The sequence below is a fragment of the Poromitra crassiceps genome (assembly GCF_964638095.1).
Source record: "Poromitra crassiceps genome assembly, contig: HAP1_SCAFFOLD_380, whole genome shotgun sequence".
In the NCBI taxonomy this organism is placed as follows: domain Eukaryota; kingdom Metazoa; phylum Chordata; class Actinopteri; order Beryciformes; family Melamphaidae; genus Poromitra; species Poromitra crassiceps.
In genome coordinates, this window is record NW_028152024.1 from 6,335 (window position 1) to 23,632 (window position 17,298).

The 17,298-nt window shown below is 44.5% G+C and overlaps 1 pseudogene across 1 annotated transcript; it reads left to right on the forward strand.

Annotated features, from left to right (window-relative positions):
• Nucleotides 1-12,346: 12,346 nt before the first annotated feature.
• LOC310771150 (N-lysine methyltransferase setd6-like) lies at nt 12,347-17,207 on the forward strand (annotated as a pseudogene). The gene is made up of 9 exons: nt 12,347-12,367; nt 13,014-13,094; nt 13,443-13,587; nt 14,254-14,395; nt 14,685-14,879; nt 15,300-15,429; nt 15,672-15,867; nt 16,575-16,711; nt 17,019-17,207. The product of its transcript is annotated as an N-lysine methyltransferase setd6-like (transcript).
• The last annotated feature ends 91 nt before the right edge of the window (nt 17,208-17,298 follow it).

Below are 17,298 nucleotides of genomic sequence, written 5' to 3' on the forward strand. Positions count from 1 at the left end.
ATCCGGACCGAGCCCTATAACCTACAAATCATCGATAACTTACATTTTCACGGACCGTTTCTATTTTAACCGGCACATGCTTTATAGTCTTAACGGTAATACTGGTTTATCTGCCAGGAAGCTCACAGACCAATGCATGCGCTGTAAATCATCACACGTGATGCTACTCGGCCAATCAAATAAGCGAATCGTTTCTCTCTGTTGCTTCTCAGTGGTGCTGCGAGAGTGTGACACACGGGGGGAGGCGAGGCGAGGCGAGATATAGTAATTTGACATGGTGTGCTTAAAAGAAACCACTCTTACATGTCCATTCATTGTTCTTACAGGCAGATCAAAACCAGTATGTCTCGTGTGAAGTGCGGTGCGATCCTGACTAGGGATGTTCATTTTGAAAATTTTCCAAAATCGATAATCGGTGAAAATTAACGATCAATTATCGATTATCGATCTATTAATACTTAGAAAATTTTCAATTTTTTTTTTTTTTTTTTTACAAAATGAATGCCTATGGCAGAAAATACGAAAGACGTGTTTGTGTAAATAACTTGGATTGAAAGTGATGAGATTTGTTCCACATGCAAAGGGCATTGTCATGTTTTCTGATGTGCAATGTTCATAAACAGTGCAAGATATGGATATTGATGATTATTATTAATGGAGTGTGCATTGACATATTCTTCATACATGCACCCAACTGTGAGGCACATACCGTGATGGCACGGGACGAATACATGTACCGTGAAACCCCTTATATGTGTGTGTGTGTGTGTGTACATACAACCATACATATATAGTGTGTGTGTGTGTGTGTGTGTGTGTGTGTGTATGGGGCCAGTGCACATTAATCAACATATCAGCATTATACATCAATGTAAATTTGCTGGAAGTGCACACGTGACTTGCTGTTCTCTACAGTACATTTAGACTTGAGACTTGATGTTAATGACATGGACTTGACTCAGACCTTGTTTGGTAATCTACATTTAGACTAAGCAAAAGTGGACAGAGGGACCTACCCGCTTGTCGGTGACCATGCTGCTGTAGCACCCGGACAAGGTGGGCAGTAGGACCCTGGGGGGCAGCTTGGTGGCCAGGGTGCTCCTCAGGGAGGCGAGGTGGACCGGCAGCTGGGGTGGACAGGACGGGGAAGACTCTGCCAGCTGGGTCAGCCGGCACACCTGGAGGCAGTGGTCGTGTTAACCCAATAATATGGTCAATGGTAAATGGCCTGTATTTATATAGCGCTTTTATCCAAAGCGCTTTAAAAATCAGTAGGTACATTCACCCATTCACACAGACATTCACACACCAATGGCAGCAAGCTACCACGCAGGGTAGCAATCTGTAGAGCGGACATCCCGCCCCTTCTGTCGATGTTGACAGTCCGACAACGTCTCATATGCAGCTATTTATTACTATTATTATTAACCAAAATGTTATCTGGACATACAATCCATCAGCTCCACCTCCATTCTGTTATCTGGACATACAATCCATCAGCTCCACCTCCATTATGTTATCTGGACATACAATCCATCAGCTCCACCTCCATTCTATTTATTAATATTATTATTAACCAAAATGCTATCTGGACATACAATCCATCAGCTCCACCTCCATTCTCGCATCAACTGGACTGTAAACAATAACCATGATTACCCAGATTGAGGGTTCAGTGTCTTGCCCAAGGACACTTCGACATGCAGACTGGAGGAGGTGGGGATCGAACCACCGACCTCTTTTATCCAAAGCGATTTAGACCTCTTTTATCCAAAGCGATCAGTGGATGACCCGCTCTACCTCCTGAGCTACAGCCGCCCCAGTATTCTCTGTCTTTCAACTTCTTTTTTTTAAACAATGACAGAAAAATCGGAAGGCTGTCTGTCATTTTAACACAGGGAATAATACAAATGACAGTAAGTCGAACGTAATCTCTGCCTGGAGGAGCAGATTACAGGTCAGTCTGCTGAAATGTGTCTGTTGTGTCTCGATTGTCAACACAACATACAAGATTTAATAAGAGTGTTGTGGTGCTGACGTGTGCTTCAGGCTGTCATATATAACATGTCCTGGTTGTGGTGCTGACCTGTGCTTCAGGCTGTCATATATAACAGTGACCTTGACCTTTGACCACGAAAATCTAATCAGTTCATCCTTGAGTCCAAGTCGATGTTTGAGGCAAATTTGATGAAACTCCGTCAAGGCATTCTGAGATATCGCGTTAACAAGCTTGAAAATGGCGTTCGAGTGGTCACAGTGACCTTGACCTTTGACCACCAAAATCGAATCAGTTCATCCTTGAGTCCAAGTGGATGTTTAAGGCAAATTTGATGAAATTCCATCAAGGCATTCCTCAGATATTGCGTTAATAAGCTGGAAAATGGCGTTCGAGAGGTCACAGTGACCTTGACCTTTGACATTTGACCACCAAAATCGAATCAGTTCATCCTTGAGTCCAAGTGGATGTTTAAGGCAAATTTGATGAAATTCCATCAAGGCATTCCTCAGATATCGCGTTAACAAGCTGGAAAATGGCGTTCGAGAGGTCACAGTGACCTTGACCTTTGACCACCAAAATCTAATCAGATCATCCTTCAGCCTAAGTGGATGTTTAAGGCAAATTTGATGAAATTCCGTCAAGGCGTTCCTCAGATATCGCGTTAACGAACATCGTATGTCCGTACGTACAGACGTACGTACGGACATACGTACGGACGGACGGACGGACAACCCGGATCCATAATGCCTCCGGCCTGGCTATCGCCGGCGGCAGAGGCATAAAAGTTGGGAGTCAATCGGAAGGGCAAGACCATGCAGAAAACCAAAGCTTTTGGAGCACAAACTTGACTTACTGCTGGCTGGCATTGTTTGGTGTGGAGAGTGGGTCTGGGCCAAAGATGGATTTACACAGTAGGGGTGGTTTATCATAACCTTGCTTGCAAGATGAATAACCTCGCGAGATCAAAAGAGATTCTCTCGACGTAATCCATCTTGTCATGCACAGGCAGTTAAGATGATTGGCCGAACCGTGCCGGCTCGACGAATCAGCGGCAGCCTTAGGCGGGCTCAGGCTCATCTGGGCAAGTAGTGGGTACATGGTCTTTGTAGTTCTTTTCACTCGTCAACATGGCTGCCGCCGCGGAAGTGACAGGCAGTCTGAATGAAATTGAATGTAACGTTCCCAATTCTATGTATTAAATTCTAAAAAACGACCCTCAACATTTGGGAAGGCTGAGCCACACAACTAGTTCGTTATAATCTAACTTCATGCTTCGAAAGCGACTTTACGACGATGAGGACTCAATCAATGAATACCACGGAGATCAGGCACAGGCACCTTCGGCGATCTGATTGGTTGAAGTTAACACGCACCAGCGGTGATAGACAGATGGGTCATCCAATCACCTGCCAAGTAGCTTGGAAAAAGTGCCCGCCTCCGTCAGCGGGTCGGGTTACTGCATTCCCAGATCGACTGGTTTAGTGAAACGTAATGTGGAGCTAAACCGTCCATCTGGCAGCGTCAGGTTAGGTTTATCAGCCCTTCACCATCAAAGGTTAAGTTATTTAAAAATGTATAGTTAGGCCGCTATGCCAACTGATTTGACTCTGTTTAGTCTGTCTGTGTCTGCCACTGTTTTGACTGACTATCACGTCGAGTGGAAATGTTTCTGAATGTGAGGGGGACCAGACACATCTGGCACATCAGGCTGTCTGCTGGTGATAATTGTGTGTGTGTGTGTGTGTGTGTGTGTGTGTGTGTGTGTGTGTGTGTGTGTGTGTGTGTGTGTGTGTGTGTGTGTGTGTGTGTGTGTGTGTGTGTGTGTGCACTGTGAAGATCTATAACGTTAGGCTTGGCTTACATGCAGTGTTGTTGGTTTTGTGTAGGAGTGTAGACTGCTGTCATGCATTGTGCACCTCGGTCCGGTGTCATATTGTGCTGAAGTGCACACACAGCTAGTGTGGTGGTGATGATGCATTATTATCAGTACCAGAACTCCCTCCATTCACCATATCACTCCCGTTCTTCATTAAATACCGTATCGACTTCAAAATCCTGCTTCTCACCTTCAAGGCCCTTCACAATCTTGCACCTCCATATCTGTCTGAACTCCTTCACACCTGTTGTTGTTGCCTGGTTGTTTTTCAAAAAGATCTGTGGTAGCAAGGAACCAGAATGTTTATATAATCATATTCAATATACATGTGATAGACATACCCGCACTACCAGACAGGTGGCGAGGGAGCATTTCACTTTACCTAGGCCTAGAACAAATGCAATGAAAAAATCTGTCATGTACCGAGCCATGTCTAAATGGAATGCTCTACCTCCTACAATTATAAATATAGAAAGTAGATATAGACTTAAAAAGAAGCTAAAAGTACATTTTATAATTTCATAACTACCGTAAATTCCGCACTATAAGCCGCACTGGAGTATAAGCCGCAGCAGCAAAATTGCCTGTTTGTTACATATATAAGCCGCACCGGACTATAAGCCGCAGGTGTTTTAATGTTTTTTTTTTTATTTTTTATTTTTTTTTATTGTGTTTTAATGTTTAATTACCATATGTAAGGATTCATGCACAGAGGGGATTGTCGGGAAAGAGATGGCTGTTTGAGGAAGCTCCCATTTATTAACATTTCAACAAAACAACATAACACAACACCACCTGTGTTTTTTTTTACAGTGCACACAGTGTCCGCGGTGTGGTGAAAAGAGGGCAAGAGAGGAAATTAAAACAGAAGTGGATTTATAGTTAGAAAGAGTGCTAAAAAAGAGAGATTTTTTTTTTTTTTTTGGGGGGAAAAATCCATAGATAAGCCGCACCGTTATATAAGCCGCAGGGCCAAAAAACGGGGAAAAAGCCGCGGCTTATAGTCTGAAATTTACGGTAGTTAATTATACGCAATGAATGGAACTGGTATTAGAAATAGTGATTATACACCTAGATATCGTATAGAGTTGATAGTAATTAATGTAGTAATATAGTTAGACGTTATATAACATAAGGATGTACTATGGGTGGACAGATGATAGTTAATGATTGATAAACGGATAGTAATGTATTAGTTAGGCTATAGGTAGATGTATTATATTATAGTATTATATGCCTGTATAAACTGTATAGTATTTTAGGAAGATTGTGATGGAGGTTACATGGTTATTTGGATGGACATATGCTGTATTTAGAACCAGGTTGAGTGAGTTTTTGTTTGTTTTCTCTTGTTTGTCTTAAATTTATGATTTTAAAATGTGTTTTGTCTTTTACTTTGCATATTTGTAATGTATCTGTATTGTTTGTTTTGACTGTGGACCCCAGGAAGAGTAGCTGTTGCCTTGTGTAATGGCTAATGGGGATCCTAATAAACTAAACTAAACTAAACCTACACTCCCTCTCGCGCTCTCCGATCCTCCTCTGCCTTCCAATTCACTGTACCCTCTGCCCGCCTGACCACCCCCGTCTCTGGAACTCCCTCCCACAAGACATCGGTAACATTGACTCTCTCTCCCACTTCAAATCTTGTCTGAAAACGCACCTTTTTAAACTGGCCTATTCTGTGTGGTAATTCTTTTACCTAATTGTTGTTTTTAAAGTCGAGCTGAACCCAAAAATGACTTTTCTTTTCTTTTAGTTCAAATACCTGGGTATGCAGTGCACCTATTTAATAATGTATGCCAAAAAAATCACAAAATCTAATTTCTGTAGTTTTTCACACTTTTTCACATCAAAAGTTCATTTTTCAAGATTTCATTCATAACAGTAATCTACAGTTTGTGACGTCACCTAGTACTATCAAATGTCTAGCCCATTTCAACCAATCATATGACGACATGGCAGCTGTCAATCAAATCTTCATTTCAGGATAATTTTCTCCTCCAAATGAAGGAGAAAATGGCGCCTAGTGCCTGTCATCTGGCAGAATTCCTATCCCCATAAACTAACTACTAACTTGGTCAATTGTATGTTGATCTAGATCTACACAATAAAGAAAATGGTACTTTCTAAGAATGCAAAGAAATGGAACTGGCTCGTTAAAACTCGCATTCCAGGAATATCGTATTTACCACAATAGCGATAATGGCGCACGCCTGAGAGCGTGGTTGTCAGGGGTCGCCCCTCGGAGATTCCAGGCGGGCGGGCAGCACCCATGCATCGGATTGTCCACTCGTTCCGCACAGAAGCAGCCTGGCTGCCTGGTAGTCTGCGGATCCCACTCGCGTATAGCACAACAACACGTTGAATCCCCCTGCATTTGGGGTGGAACACGCTATGATTGGCCAATGCCAAAGCCAGTCCCCAGAATTGTCAAATCAAATCATCGACACCCTATTATGGTCCGCCTCTCAACCCTGTCATCTCGCGCTATTGCATTCCGTTCCGGTCCATTTCGACTTTAAGTTATCTTTTGAATGACTGTTTGATTGCCTTGATATTTGCTGCTTGTTTTGAACCATGTGGTGTAAGGTGTCCTTCAGTGTTGTGCATTATTAAATGAGAGGGTGGCTGGGTGAGTGAATGAGTTAGCGACCCACCTGTGGCAGAGGGGGAGGAGGTGTTGGGGGGGAGGAGCCTCATCAATGTACGGACAGTCTATTTTGTATGTTATTGGCCAAGTATATTAAAGGAGAATTTAATTTTTTTTTTTACCTGGAGCCCTCTGCTCACATTAATTATTATCTGACGACTCACCTAGTGTTCTCCGCAGTGATTTGAAGCGTCCTAGGCATTGTTGTGATCTAAATAGTACTCCAAGCCAGTCCTTGAATGCGCTCCGTCGGGGCCACATGGCAGCGTGCTGTTACTCCATGTAAATAGACAGTTTTCTTCCCGTGTTCTACCCATATCGTCAGTATATGACCCCTAAAGAAACATCAGACTGCTAATCACCCCCAGGCTATTTCCACTACTCTTTCCAGGGATCTCATTTCCTCATTCGGGGTGAGTTTCACCAACTCTCGTCAAGTCAGTACACAGCCCAGCCAACTCTCGTCAAGTCAGTACACAGCCCAGCCAACTCTCGTCAAGTCAGTACACAGCCCAGCCAACTCTCATCAAGTCAGTACACAGCCCAGCCAGCAGGAAAGTCTCGCGAGGAAAAGTGTACTTACTTACTTACTTACTTGTGTACTTGAGCCTCTTTGCAGGTGCTGTGTCAGGAGGAGGAGCCTGTGGAGCCACAGAGGATGCCTGAGAGAGAGAGAGAGAGAGAGGGGGGGGGAGGTAGGCGAGAGAGAGAGGGAGAGAGAGGGGGAGGGGAGAGAGAGGGAGAGGGGGAGAGAGGGAGAAAGAGGGGGAGGGGAGAGAGAGAGGAGAGAGAGAGAGAGAGGGGGGGGGGGGAGAGAGGGAGAGAGGAAGAGGGGGAGAAAGAGGAGGAGGGGAGAGCGAGAGGGGGAGAGAGAGGGAGAGAGAGAGAGAGAGGGAGGGAGAGAGAGGGAGAGGGGGAAGAGAGGGAGGGGAGAAAGAGAGATTGAGAGGGGGAGGGGCTTGTTTTGGGTCTGTGTAGACACTTTATTAGCAATACAAAATAACAGGTTTTACTTCGTTTCGAACTCAAGCTCTCACTAGTGCCTTAAATGCTGCAACGCAGCCCTATGGAAGACTGTTATTTTGCTCCAAAATTACTTTTCATTAAAACCTGACCACCCACCCGTAGGTGGCGTGGTACCCCCTGGGACTGACACGGATCCACGTGACTACGTCACGTCCTGCCAGTCCAGGGAATAATCACTCTTCCGCTTTCTTCCACCCGCTGTGAAGACGTGTTTTGTGAAAGCTCCGCGGTTAACGAGGAGTTATATTATATAGCTTTAGATACTAGGCTCGTTCCGGCTGACTTGCCCACCTCAAGAGGGTCGCGTGGACGGGATAAAGCAGGCTTCGGAGACCGACCCTGTACCCTTCACCCTGCGGCGTCGGAACAAGTCATCTAAAAAGCTAAGAGTATCTTCCTTAGTTAACTGTTGCTAACTGCCGCCGTGCAGTTGATGTGAAACGTTTCCCCGGAAACGGGGTAACGTTGTTAGGCTTGAGCGCATGACTCAGGTCTGCACTCATAACTCTAGCTAGGTTTGCATACATGCAGAATAGCTTGTACCGTTAGCACTAGAACAACAGGCTAAATAGCACAGTTGTCACAGATAGCTAGATGCATCCGTGCGGTTGCTTCTGTTGCTAGGTACTTTAGGAACGCCGGCTTTTTAGCGCGCGCGTTAGATAGTTAGCTAGTTTGCTCAGTGCAGCTAGCTTGGACTACCTTGTAGCACAGATAGCTAACGTGCACACGTGCAGTTAGTGTCTGTGTGCTAAGTACTTCGCGCCAGCTACCTCTGTGTAGGGCGCGCCTTAAGCGAGAGTAGTAATGCTCTTCAGTGAAATAGCTAGTTAGCTAGCTTGCTCCCGTGCAGCCAGTATCTAGCGATGTGTAGTACTCCAGCTCTTACCGGTGCAGGCTTAGCTTGCACGTTAACCCCGTTGATCGCGTTGGCATACTCTGCCGTGGGCAAGGTTCCCCAGGAGGGTATCAAGGTGCTTTCTACGCGAGGTGTTGCGACATCCTCTGCGTTGTTGCGCGGTGTGTCGGTGGAGGACATGTGTGCCGCGGCCTCATGGTCCTCTCATCACACTTTTGTCAGGTACTACAGTCTCGACGTGTCCGGTGCGCAGTTCGCGCACGCGGTGCTGTCGGTGGCAAGAAAGTAGTATCGTTGCCACTCTAATATGTCAGACGGTTAGGCATAAACGTTGCCATATGGCCGTGGTTCACCGGTGCCTTTCGGGTCGCCCTGTGGGGTGCTCCCGGCAGCAAGGTCGGTTGAATGGAGGCACTAGTGAGAGCTTGAGTTCGAAACGAAGTAAAACGTTAGGGTTGTGCTACAACCCAGGTTTTACGAGTGAGAACGAGAGCTCTCACTACCCAGCCTTGCTGTGTCGATGCGTCACGGGGTGCGTCGGATCTCAGCGGGCTGGAAGAAATTAGAGTGATTATTCCCTGGACTGGCAGGACGTGACGTAGTCACGTGGATCCGTGTCAGTCCCAGGGGGTACCACGCCACCTACGGGTGGGTGGTCAGGTTTTAATGAAAAGTAATTTTGGAGCAAAATAACAGTCTTCCATAGGGCTGCGTTGCAGCGTTTAAGGCACTAGTGAGAGCTCTCGTTCTCACTCGTAAAACCTGGGTTGTAGCACAACCCTAACGTTTTTGTGAACCTCAAGTCAAAGCCTTTTCCCCCCAATATTGTATTTTAATTTGTCAGAACAGTGCATAGACAAGACCAGTGCTGACCAATTTGGGGCCCGCGCTCTGTTTGTTTTGGCCCGCCACGGATTTGGGACTTTTTTTTTTTTTTTTTTTTTATACCACAATACATTTTAATGTAATTCCACAATGTTTATTTTTGGCCCTCGGCCCTCCACCCAGATTGAGTTTTGGCCCTTCATGGGAAAGAATTTGGGCACCCCTGGACAAGACAAACAAACATGCTCAGACACAGGGGGGGGGGGGGGGACATATTATTGACATTCAATATTACAACATGATTACCAGCCGCATAATGTGCTTATGAGAGATATTGTGCCTGGGATCCCACGCAAGGGTCCATGACAAAGCAGCCGGGCGAGTCACCCATCACCCCGTCACCTCATCAAGGTAGGCTACAAACGGGTGTCATAGACTTTGATACAAACCTGGGAAGCTGTTCTATGGACATTCAGCTTTGGTTTTGCTGCTGCAACATGGGACCCACCAAACTGAATTAGATGAGATAGAGAGAGAGAGAGATAGATAGATAGATAGAGAGAGAGAGAGAGAGAGAGAGAGAGAGAGGGAGAGAGAGAGAGAGAGAGAGAGAGAGATAAAGTGAGAGAGTCAAGATGGACAAGAGGCTGTAGGACCGGTTGTATGATTGGTAACACCCGGCAAATTTTCTCCATTAGCAGTGCTGGGTTTCAACAGCTACTGAATATGTTGTGTTCATGTGCCATGTGTTGTGTACAGTACAAGCAAACATGGTAAGGAAATTCCACTCATGTTCTGATACTGCCCCCTTGTGGGTGAAGTATAACAAAGCGAGCATCCACAAACTTCAAGTTGCTTATAATGACTGACTGCATCGGACTGTTGCAGAGTCAACACTTTTCAGCTGCTCATGAGAAATCTGTTGATGTACAAGTTTATTTGTGAACTGAATGTTTCACAGAATGCTATTATCATGCTGCTGAGTATAATCCTGCTTTTAATGATGTGACTCACATAATGTGGACATTTTGCTATAAGTGCCTTTTATAGTTTCACTGTGCTTTTAAAAAGTATTTTCATTTAATTGTTGTTTGTTTTTTTATGGACTAATGTGTTGCGAATCAAAGTTGATTGATTGATATTACAAGATAATTACAACATTTCTGATCGACCATTATTATATTTACCATAGTCAGCTTCAGCTATATTCAACAGAGTACCACAGGGATGACATATTTTTGCAGGCGGAAGTCCCGGACTTCCTGGATCTTACGGGGGAAAGTCAATGAGCTTTTAGAATGGGGATTTCACTTAAATGCATCAAATAAGGTCTGTGGTTAACAAAAGTTTCTGGAAGCGATAATTTGGGGTCAGCAGGATAATCTTCACCAACTTGAATCACTTTTAGGACTTTTGAAACGTAAATGCGTTTTTTAACGAAGCCGTTACACTCAGCGTCATCAATACTCACCAGCGTGTGTGTGTGTGTGTGTGTGTGTGTGTGTATGCATTTTTTTTCCCTCTATAGGGGAGAAATTAATAGTTAGAACACCAGAACAAACAATATAGCCTGTAACCTTATAAACATGTTATAATAGCTACATTTCAGGATTGCCCGACTATAAAACTCTTAATAAGGGTTAACATAATAGAATAAAATCATAAAATGATTAAATTTGTTGGATTAAGAAGGACAAGGCTGCAGATATATCTCGGGGGGCCTGTTCTTTCTTGGAGTATTGCTGGTTGGAGCGAGGGGTTCAGCTCAGCTTTGTTAAAGTACTTTTTTCCTAAAATAATGAGTCTTTCCTCTAATGTCATCAGGCCAGATATCTGGTGGCAATAGTTTGTGTTAGTATATCTGGGGAGCCTGTATGACATTCGTATTGCAATATTTTGGACAGTCTGGAGTTTTTTCAGTTCTACTTTTCCTATATTGCACCACGCCGGCATTGCATATTCAAACAGCGGCCTAATGTAGGCTATGCCTGGAAAATATGAATAGCAATTTCGGGTTTAGCTCCACCATGTTTCCTGCACAGCACTTTAAGGTGGTTCAGTCAGAGGCTGACCAGTAGTAGTAGTAGTAATCTTGGTACCTTGTAGGGACAGCTCAGGACGGACAGTCCTCTTCAGTCCCTCTGTTCCTCGGAGTGGATAGAAGGGCGGAGGGGATCAGGGAGGCAGGCTGTTACACTCAGCATCATAACCCTACTCACCAGCGCGTGTGTGTGTGTGTGTGTGTGTGTGTGTGTGTGCGTGCGTGCGTGCGTGTGTGTGTGTGTATGCATTTTTTTTCCTTTTCTTTTCTTTTTTTTTTCTATAGGGGAGAAATTAAGAGTTAGAACACTAAAACAAACAATATAGCCTGTGACCTTATAAACATGTTATAATAGCTACATTTCAGGATTGCCCGACTATAAAACTCTTAATAAGGGTTAACATAATAGAACAAAATCATAAAATTAACCTTATAAACGTTATAATACAATCCAGGATTAACCGGCTATAAAACTCACCATGAGGATTGAAATGATAATAGAATAAAACCATAAAATCATAAAGTGATTAGGCTACATTTGTTGGGTTAAGAAGGACAAGGGGGTGCTGCAGATATATCTCGGGGGGCCTGTTCGTTCTTCGAGTATTGCTGGTTGGAGCGAGGGGTTCAGCTCAGCTTTGTTAAAGTACTTTTTTCCTAAAATGATAAGTCTTTCCTCTAATGTCATCAGGCCAGATATCTGGTGGCAATAGTTTGTGTTAGTATATCTGGGGAGCCTGTATGACATTGGTATTGCAATATTTTGGACAGTCTGGAGTTTTTTCAGTTCTACTTTTCCTATATTGCACCACGCCGGCATTGCATATTCAAACAGCGGTCTAATGTAGGCTATGCCTGGAAAACACGAATAGCAATTTCGGGTTTAGCTCCACCAGAGGCTGACCAACTGTAGACAGCTCTTTATATAGCGCAGGTGACGTCACACGTATGAACTCACCGACGCCCCGCCCATTGTAGTATATATATATATATATATATATATATATATATATATATATATATATATATATACACACACACATATATATACTCCAACACAGCCGGAAATGAGCAATATTCCCTTCAAAGTATAAGGTATATATATTTTTTAACATCGTTTCATTATTATTATGCCTTTATTTTGAAAGCAATAACCAGGGGAAAACCCCCGTTTTGTATTGTGGCTGGCTTGACGCTGGTCCCCATGATCTCCAAAACAACAATAAAGTAGGAGAGAGAAAACATGGCGAGCGGAGAGGAGGCCACATACTTTGAACTTTGATGTAGCCTAGAAAGTTCGACAGCTTGTCTACCTGCCAATTTGTGTGAACTAGCTCATCTTATCTAGGCCCGTTTCACAGCAACCGTTTTGACGTGGCAGCAGGATGTAAAGCAAGCAGGTATAACCTATAACAGTAATGAGGGCCCTGGCACTGGAACTCCTAAATGGAATTGAACCATTTGTGTGTGTGTGTGTGTGTGTGTGTGTGTGTGTGTGTGTGTGATACCTGTTTTACTTCCTGCATCAAATTGTTTGCTGTGAAATGGATCCTAGCCCCATAATGTTACGCTATGTTCTCCGTATACACTCTGGAACTAGCGTCACACAAACTTCCATAAGTCAGTTGGGGGACTCGGCTGTTCAAAACGCTCTCCTACCCGTCTCTGACGTCCGATTGCAGATGCAAAGATATAATGATGTTTATAATATCCATGTGACTCCATTGCTGACAGGTAGACGAAGGCTCAGAGCTCAAGCCTCTGCAGAACTTTCTACAATGGTGTGACCGAGTCGGCCTAGTGCTCAGCAATAAGGTCATTGTTCTCACAATTTACACAATAATCTCAGATATCCTTTTATGTATGTAGGCTATTACTTAACCCATTGATACCTGATGCAGCATTTGCGTGTATACATCCCTCATTTGTGTGTGTATCCCTTTAAGACTGCGAACCGCATTCACGCGGTTCGCGGTCTTAAAGGGATACACACACAAATGCTGCATCAGGTATCAATTTTTTAATCTGTCAAATCAACATGTATATATGTCTGCCTGAATCTGTCATTCAAAAGAGGTAGAGCCTGATATACAGTAGGTAGAGCCTGATATAGGTGAGCGAACATCATTCCTTGAGCTGGACGTGTCTCTCTCTCCCTCCCAGGTGTATGTGAGCAAAGAGGGGACAGTGGCAGAGTATGGCATGCTGGCTAAGGAGGACATAGAGGAGGGGGAGGTTCTGTTCACCATCCCCAGATCTGCTCTTCTCCACCAGGCAACAACTAAGGTCTCTGCCCTGCTGGAACAAGGTGACAACAAGCAGGGGAAGAAAAGCATGAACGGACCTATATACTGATATTTAACGAAATTGCTCACCCTAAAATCCAAAATACATATTTTCCCTCTCCCCTGAGTTGTTATTTATCCATCTAGAGATCATTTTGTGTTAGTGGCGCTCGGCCTGTGGTGCTCAATTTGCAAAAATAAAACATTTGAAAAGCTCAACAGCAATGTCTCTTTCCAGAAACTTTCCAGAAATTATGACCCGGTTACTCAAGATAATCCACGGACCTTGTTGTGAATGTGAGCAGTTTCATGTAGGAACTATTTTCTTTTGACCAAACTACACCCACTAGCTGCTAGCTAGCTAGTTCTGACATGAAACTGCAGCTAGCAGCAGCTAGCTAGTGGGTGTAGTTTGGTCCAGAATAGAAAATAGTTCCTACATGAAACTCTCTATGGAAAAATCTTTAGGGCCGATATCTACAAAACTCGGGCAACTAACACAAAACAATCTATGGATAAATAACACTACGGGGGAGAGAAAAAATATGTATTTTGGATTTTAGGGTGAGCTGTCCCTGCATTGGATGTATCATGATAAATACCATGTATGTAGTATTTCTTCCCCCAGCTACATGTGCGATTGAGGCTGATCTCACTGTCTCTACGCCTTCTCTCTCTCCCCTTCCCAGACAGGGCCTCTCTGGAGAGCTCGTCGGGCTGGGTTCCCCTGCTGCTGGCTCTGCTGTATGAGTACACGAACCCGCGGTCCCAATGGAGTCCCTACCTCTCCCTCTGGACTAACTTCAGGGCGCTGGACCAGCCCATGTTCTGGTGAGGAACAGTCTTCAATCAGTGTATACGTTTCCCAGCAAGAATGTCTACCTCCTGAATTGATTGGTTTGAAAGTAACAAAGCAAATTTACTGATGTAGATGTAAGCTATATTATGGTGTTTCTGCACTGCACTTCCCAGAGGTCAGCTGTCAATCAAACAGTGTCTCAATCAAGCAATCAATTAATTAATGAATTCCAGGCCTGTCTAACGTGTTTAGAAGAATGCTGCTGTTCTGCGCTCAGTATTTGAATTCTAGCATCCTTCACTTGATTGCTTCTTGTCACAGGTCCAGAGAGGAGAGATCCAGCCTGTTGAAGGGAACATGTGTTCCCTAGGCGGTGGACAGAGACCTGGCCAACATCCAGAGGGAATACACAGACGTGATCCTGCCCTTCATCAGCAGACACCCGGATCTCTGGAACCCCAGCACACACACCCTGGAGCTCTACACACAGCTGGTGGCCTTTGTCATGGCCTACAGGTTAGCAGGCAAGAGACCAACCGCGTTTGGGTTAGGGCTGGGCATTTTAAGTCAATTCAATATTCAACTACTCTCATCAAATTTTGATATATCATATTACTCAAGTACTTGCAAAACATACAGTATAATTAATTATCCTACTGGAAACACACAGGCGGAACTAAAGTTTGCCTACGCCAAACAGTTAATTTTGTCGGTTGACTGAAACACACAACCAGAACCAAAGTTTGGCTACTAATTTCATAGGCTATATGCCTGTAAGAACATCTCTTACCATCTCATGTTTTCACCTTTATGTCAATTGGCCAACAACAGAAAACGGCGGTCTTCAACTCCCGGTTCTGAATGAAATGACAAGTCACAGTTACAATCACAATAAGGGAATCTTCATCTTCACCTTCTCCTTTCTTATCGCTGTAGTTTCCAAGAGCCCCACGAGGAGGAGGAGGACGAGGAGGAGGAGGCGGCCCCCAACCCACCGATGATGGTTCCTATGGCCGACATGCTTAACCACGTGTCGAGTCACAACGCCAATCTGGAGTACACACCGGTGAGGGGACACGCCCACTTCGTTATAATTAGCTGCACGCACGCACAACCTCTGAGTGTCACTCGCCAAACGTCAAATCTAGTCGCCAATGGCGCTTGACGGATGTTCATTTCGGGCCCTGCTTTCTTTTAATGAGTGTCCAACTATGTCTTTCTCTCTGTCTCGTAGTCTGAGTCCCTTCTTTTTCTGACCCATATCCTCTCTTCTCTCGTTCGTTCTCTTACATCCTGTGTCTTTCTCAGGACAGTCTGAAGATGGTTTGCGTGCGCCCCATTCGAAAGGGGGACGAGGTATTTAACACCTACGGCCAGATGGCCAACTGGCAGCTGCTGCACATGTACGGCTTCAGCGAGTCGTACGCCAGCAACAGCAACGACACCGCCGACATCCCCATCACCAACCTCTATAGAGTCTGGTCCCCTCCGGGACTGTCCTACAGCAGGTCAGTGACAGTCAATACAAATACCAATGCTCTCTGTCCTTTTCACACCATATCAGCAGGCTGCAGTCTTAGGGCCTGTGTGTGTCCACCTAGCATCTTTTTCCGACGTTAAACGCTGGGAGTGCGCTGGGGAGCGCTGATCCCAGCTCACAATATACAAGGAAGCAACGTTAGTTCAGTGCGGTAGGAGCTTGATAGCTGACAGCTAGCAAGCTAACAACACAGGTAGGTAGGCTACGCTATTAAAAGCAGTAAGCACAACACTCACCAGAAATATTAAGTGTCTAGCCAATCTGCTCCCACAATTGAGCCTTTCTGTCTCTGTTGCGATAGTTTCTCCATATGATTAGTTGCCAGAAAAGCAGCACCCGACACCAGCGTCTTTCTGAAAAGTTAAATTATTCTCAGCTGGGAGCGCTGGGAGCCGGCGCACAAAAACCCGGAGCGCTTTGAAATAGACGCTGGGTGCAGCGCACTTTCTATAGACGTCCGTGTGCGCTCGCATACGCTCTCCCCCCATTAGAAACAACTGAAAAAAGATGCTGGACCTGAGGAAAAGACGCTAGGTGGACACAGGCCCTTAAAGGAGAATTCTGTTTTTTTTACAACCTGGACCTTATTTCCAGCTTTAAATATGATTTTTAAGTCACCACAAGTCAGCCTTCCTCTAAAACGTGTCCTCTCCCTCCTGCTCTCCTCCCAGGTGTTCAGTCTGATCTGGACGGGCAGCTGGTGGAGGAGAAGTGGCGGATGCTGTGCGAGACGGTGGGAGAGGACAGAGCCTTTATCTTCGGCAACCAGGGCTGCCTCACAGACACGGAGCTCCACACCACGCTTAAGGTGAGCGAATACACACAACAGTGCTGTTTACATGTATTGCCTGCATTTGTACTCAAGTACCGGTACTGAATACTGGACAAATCTCCTTAAATTGCTCTGGCATTCATTTATATTTCATGAAAAAAGCATCTCAATTGAGAGCCTTGCAGATCGCCTCGCAACGCTCTATTGATACAATTGATACATATATACATATGTATATATATATATATATATATATATACATATATATATATATACATATATATATAGATATATTGATACAATACTCTATTGATATTGATACAACGCTCTCGCTCTGCTGCAGAGACCCCAGAAAAAACCCATCTACCTCTCAAATCTGGTAAATAGATACTTCAGTGTGCTGCGTATTGTCATCGTCATCTTAACTGTGCTGCGTATTGTCATCGTCATCTTATCCAGTATCAACTATCCTGCAGTACCATGTAGAATAGGTGGCCGCTGCAGGCCACAACTCTTTATTGAGTTTGAATAAGTAATGCACACAGTAGTCACATGACCTTTGTGATATTCTTTATTGAGTTTGAATAGGTAATGCACACATTAGTCACATGACCTTTGTGATA